This window comes from Pelophylax lessonae (assembly GCF_965119305.1).
Source record: "Pelophylax lessonae genome assembly, chromosome: 5".
Classification (NCBI taxonomy): Eukaryota; Metazoa; Chordata; class Amphibia; order Anura; family Ranidae; genus Pelophylax; species Pelophylax lessonae.
Window position 1 is genome coordinate 398,901,465 of NC_138772.1, and position 6,527 is coordinate 398,907,991.

The following is a 6,527-nucleotide window of genomic DNA, read 5'->3' on the forward strand; positions in this document are numbered from 1 at the left end:
CTCTGGCCTGTGAACCTTTCCTTGGCGCTTTCAGGTTCAACGCAGGGCTGTGGGTTCCTGCATTGTACTGCATAACATCATAGGTCATGCAACCACAGGAGCATAGGGGGACGAGACTGTGGGAGTTGGTTTTACAGCCTGCGGGAGCAGAGGATCAGGTAAGAAGAAGTGCAGTTTTCAGTACCCTAGACATAAACAAGCATTTATTATTATTATTATTTCAGGTACTTATATAGCGCTGTATATTAAAAAAGAATAGCGCGCAAATGCAAAAGAAATAACTACCAAATCTGAAGACAATCCATAAATAAAAATGGGGGTTTGGTCCCACCATATGGCCATATCGTGCTCAAGCCCACTACTGGGTCAAAGTACCCCATTATCAGTGGGTCCTACACTATCCATGAAAAAGAGATGAATCCAGCCTAACCCTTGGAGATAATACTCCTTGCTGGGAAGGATGTGCAAATGCACTACAGGGGACTCCTACTATATCCACTAGATGGTGGACACTGATTGAGTACAGGTGTGTGTGGGGGGGTGGGGAGGGTTGCTCAACCTCGATAGTCTGGTCAGACCGAATACTTAATAAACAGGCAAAAAATTTGGGGGAGCATACCCATGTATTTCTAAAGCTGCTGCAGCTATGAACCAAAAGACATGTATATTAAAAAAGAATAGCGCGCAAATGCAAAAGAAATAACTACCAAATCTGAAGACAATCCATAAATAAAAATGGGGGTCCCATCCCCCACACACACCTGTACTCTATTGGTGTCCTCTATCAAGTAGATATAGGAGGAGTCCCCTGCAGTGCATTAGCACACCTTCCCAGCAAGGAGCGTTGTCTCCAAGGGTAAGAGAGGCTGGATTCACCCCTTTATTATGGATAGTGTAGGACCCTCCGATAATGGGGTACTTTGACGTAGTGGTGGGCTTGAGCACGATATGGCCATATGGTGGAACTAAATCCCCATTTTTATTTATGGATGGTCTCCATATTTGATAGTCATTTCTTTTGCATGGTTGCGCTATTCTTTTTTAATATACATGTTGCTTGGTCCATAGCTGCACCGGCTTTAGATATACATGTTCAGGGTCTGCTCCGACAATTTTTTGCTTGTTTATTAACTTATATAGCGCTGTCAATTTACGCAGCACTTTACATATACATTACACATTCGCATCAGTCCCTGCCCTCAAGGAGTGTACAATCTAAGGTCCCTAACTCACATTCATACATACATAGTAGTGCCAATTTTATACAGGATCCAATAAACCTACCAGCATGTCTTTGGAGTGTGGGAGGAAACCAGAGTACCCAGAGGAAACCCACGCAGGCAGAGGGAGAGCATGCAAACTCCAGGCAGGTAGTGTCGTGGTTGGGATTCGAAGCAGTGACCCTCTTGCTGCTAGGTGAAAGTGCTAACCACTATACCACTGTGCTGCCCGCAGTCTGAATAGCAGTAAAAACTATGCAAGAAAACAATAAATTGATGGGACATTTACTTTAAATGAATGATGAAATCAAATTCTACATTGTTTGATGATGTCAGAGGTTCTGCAATTACAAAGCAGTATTTGAGAAGAGACTGCGGGAGCTGGTCTTAGGTCGGCCATACACAGATAGCAAGGATATCTTGCCACAAATTGTAACTCTGTTAACTTGCTGCACATTTTCACTGGCAAAATGTACACTTGCAGAGCACTGGGAACACAGGTTCTAATTGACACTTTTCCCATTTGTAGCAAATTTGTCTGTAAAGTCTCTAGCAAGAGCAAAGTTGAAGTAGTAAGTCTACAGCATGAGCCCTGCATGTCACAGTGCCCCCTGTGGTGGGATGACTATTTATTGCACAACATAACTGAACCAGAACTTGCAGCAGACTTACAGAAAGTTTGCTAAGAAAGTTAATCTGAAGTCATGCAATGCGGACTTGCAGCAATTGAGCAACAAATTAGTGAATTCTGGCAAGTCTAGCAATAGCTTAAGATTGTCCTTTCACACGAACAATCCGATCAGATCCGCCTGTCAGTTTTTTAAGCGGATCTGATTGGATCCTCCATGCATCCCTATGGGAGAGCGGATGTCAGCGGTGACATGTCCGCTGACACTCGCTGCCACCTGCATCCGATCCTGTCCGTGAAATCCTTACGGATGGAAACCCTATTTTCCATCCGTCCAGGGGATCTGATCGGATGGGATCGGATGAGAGTGGACAGGCAATCCGCTCTCTTCCGATTCCCCATAGAGAGCAGCGGGGCTCTGACACCTCCCTTTCCGCACACAGTGCGGAGACGGAGCTGTCATCCGCCTGCTAAGCAGGGATTGGCGGATCGATCCCGGCTGAGTAGAGAATGGTCTACAACGAAATGCGGACCGTGTCAAAGGAGCATTTCGAGTCATTTTCAAACTTGCAGCACAACTGCTTGTTATCTGGGTAGACGGTGTCAATTTCTTTCCTGCAAGTCCCTTCTGGGAGAAGACAGTGATTATCCCTAGCAGAATCCAGCAGGATGATTGTACTTAAGTTGACCGATCGATCAGCTTGGTACATTGAGTACCCATTAATGGTTCAAATCTCAGCCGGTTCAGCAGGAGCTGGCAGGGAGATTCGAACCGTCTATGACCGGCCTTACAGCCTAGAGGGAGCAGAGTGAGCCTGCGGGAGCAGGGGATCAGCTAAGGAAAAGTGCTTTTTTCGGTACCCAGGACATACAGAAGCCTTTTCTCCTTGCATTCTGGATAGTCGGAAAGACTAAAAAAAAAATGACAGGACATACACTCTGAATCAAATTCTGCATTGATAAAGAGGAACTGCACTGCATCTGGGAACCACAAATCAAAAACGCTTTTTTATTTATTTTTAGTATTTAAAACAAACTCTCCCATCCATCCATGTCTCCATGCTTTATTTTGCTGGGAAATTATTTTGAAAAATGCCCCCTGGCATTTCTGGCCATGGCCATCTTGAGTAAGGGCAGATGATTCATGTATCGTTTACTTCCTGGAATCTGTCTCAGGCATTGGCTGAGCTGAGAACCCTCCCTCCCCTCACTCCCCTCCCCAAGACTCCTGGGATATATGACATCATTTGCCTAGGCATGAAAACCAGGAAGTAACTGAAGAAATGCAAAATAAAAAGTGTAAAACAAGTAAATATGATATACTTTCCTATCTATTTACTAACAATAGCAGTATAAGGATTAGAAATAGTCCATGTTGATTGAGAGAGTGAAGTTCCACTTTATAACAAAAGACTATCAGTGCAAAAAATGACTAGTGAAAGTGCATATAATAAAATGTGCAATAATTCAACAGTGCAATCAATAATAAATAGATAAAGAGACCGGCAGCATACACTCAATGTGCCTACACCTCACAATACAAACTAAATAAACAAAAATAGTGATGCGCCAGTCAAAAAAAGTGCACAAATGGTGATTCACAAACTCAAAAGTCCGTGTCCATAAATAATACAATAATCCCAAGTGTCCAAATAATAAATCAAACAAAAGGTAAATCCACTTCCATGTGTCCAAAGAAATAATCTTGTGCAAACTTAAATACGTGCTTCTGAGAACTGTGCAATCCCACCACCAGGTGAATCAGTCTCTCACCTCCACTACATTCAAGCCGCTCCCAGGAAAATCCCCATACATGTACGGTGCTCGCTCTCAGGAGGCTAGGGGTCGAGCGCGCTTCAGCGGGGAAGCCGATGCACAGGTCAGATGGCTCTGATTGCCACCTGACACCCGCGATCGTTCCCCACTAAAGAGAGAAGATCGGTCAGCTGTTGTGAATACATCTGACCGTTCTTCTCCCTGGAATGATCATAGAGCTCCTGTGATCCTTCTATATCACATGTCTCTATGCTCATTTCAGAAGTCCCCCCCCCCCCCCCCACAGTTTGAATCACTCCCCTAGGCTCACATTTAACCCCTTGATCACCCATAATGTTAACCCCTTCCCTGCCAGTGTCATTATTACGGACGGTAACAGTGCCTATTTTTAGCACTGATTACTATAGTAATGTCACTGGTTCCCCCAAAAGTGTCAAAAATGTCAGTCAGGGGTCCGATCTGTCCACCGCAATGTCGCAGTCCTGCAATAAATCGCAGATTGCCGCCATTACTAGTAACAATAAAAATGACATAAATCTTTCCCGTAGTTAGTAGACACAATAACTTTTGTGCAAACCAATCAAAATATGCTTATTGCGATTTTTTTTTACCAAAAATATGTAGCAGAAAACAAATTGGCCTAAAATGTTAAAAAAAAATTGATTTTTAATTTTTTTTTTTTGAGAATGTCATATAGCAGAATGTGAAAAATATTGTTTTTTTTTTTTTCAAAATTGTCGCTCGTTTTTTGTTTATAGTGCAAAAAAAAAAAAAAAAATCGCACAGGTGATCAAATACCACCAAAAGAAAGCTTTATTTGTGGGAAAAAAAGGACATCAATTTTATTTGGGTACAGCATCGCACGACCGCGCAATTGTCTGTTAAAAATAACGCAGTGTCGAATCGCAATATAGGGTCTGGTCAGGAAGGGGGCAAATCCTTCCGGTCTTAAAGTGGTTAAATATGTGTATTACATTTTTTTTTAAATGGCGGTGTCTTCTAGTTTTTCCATCGGTATCCAGAGCTATCTGTGTAGTGATTACTGGACAGCTGGTACAAACATGGCATCTGGGGACAAAACCGATCTGTTTGTGGACACAAGTATCAGTGTTCAATCAATAGGCATTACAAGTGTCTGAGGTTTATTTATTATTGAGTCAAATGTCACCTGGTACTGACTGCTTTCCAGAAAAATATATCTGCTGTCTGCTGAAAAAAAAAAAAAAAGAAATCATAGACTGTGCCTTGGAGTGCTAAGCGAACAAATCCTCATTCTTCTTCAGACACTGCCAGGATTGCCAATGTAATGTAACACAGTGTAACACAGTGAGTGACCCACAGGAGAGAGCAATGTAAATGCACATCTAAGGGGATTCCAGGGATGCCTTCTTTCTCATAATATCTATACTGCACTGGGATGGGGAGATGGTCCTTGCTTCACCTTCACCCAATCAGTGGTCTAGAAAGATATAAATCTCCTCCCTCTCAGCCAATCACATTAGAACAGTACTCCCAAGGGAAGGCCGTTAATAAAGGCCAGGAAGAGATGTGGGCGTAGAGAGCATCCCCAGACAAAGCATCATCTCCTATATAACCTGTACGATTCTGCTGATGTCAGCTCTGGGTCACAGGTGTGTCCCTGGCAGCATTACGGTGTGACAGTCAATGCTCTGACCTGTACAGCATGCTTTATCATGATAGGCGTTCCGTCTCCTATTTTGACTTCCAACAATAAATCTTCAGAAAACTTGTGTATAAGTCAGCCATGTTATTCGTTGTCTACGGCACCCTTTTTCAACCATTTCAGCCCAGGGGAACCCTTGAAAAAATTGTCAGGTTTTAGGGAACCCTTAAAAAAAAATTCAGGTCTTAGGGAACCCTTAAAAAAAATGTCAGGTCTTGGGGAACCCTTGAAAAAATTTTCAGGTCTTAGGCATAGGTGTGCGCAGCCTATTGCATTAGGGTGGGCACCCCAAAGCTCAAACACACATGCCTTTCTCTGCAGCTTCAGCTGCACTGGACGGTGAATGAATGTGAAGTGCTCTGTGCTGAGCGGCTTCTTGTTCATTCATAAACTGAAGCAAGGTAAACCTATTTGTGTTCACAATGTTCATTTGGAAAAGGAAGGCACCAGTAAATTACATATTTACTAGCCCCTTTCTCCACTCTCCATCCTGCAGCATAGTGATTAGGGTGTGCCCAGGCACACCTGGCACACCCCCTGCGCACGCCTTTGGTCTTAGGGAACCCTTGAAAAATGTTTCAGGTCTTAGGGATTCCTTTAAAAAATTGTCAGGTCTTAGGGAACTTGTCAGGCCTTAGGGAACCCGTAGAAAAAAAATTCAGGTCTTAGGGAACTTCTCAGGTCTTAGGGAACCCTTAAACATTTTTTTTCAGGTCTTAGGGAACCCTTGAAAAACATTTCAGGTCTTAGGGGACTCTTGAAAAAAAAAATGTCATGTCTTAGGGAACCCTTTGAAAAAATTGTCAGGTCTTAGGGAACCCTTAAAAAAATGTCAGGTCTCAGGGAACCCTTGAAAACATTTTCAGCTCTTAGGGATCCCTTGAAAACATTTTCAGCTCTTAGGGATTCCTTTAAAAAATTGTCAGGTCTTAGGGAACTTGTCAGGTCTTAGGAAACCCTTAAAAAATCTCAGGTATTAGGGAACCCTTGAAAAAAAAGTTTAGGTCTTAGGGAACCCTTAAAAAAAGTTTAGGTCTTAGGTAACCCTTAAAAAAAGTTTAGGTCTTAGGGAACCCTTAAAAAAAATTCAGGTCCTAGGGAACCCTTGAAAAAAATTTCAGGTCTTAGGGAACCATTGAAAAAATTTCAGGTCTTAGGGAACCCTTGAAAAATATTTAAGTCTTAGGGAACCCTTGAAAAAAAGTTTGGGTCTTAGGGA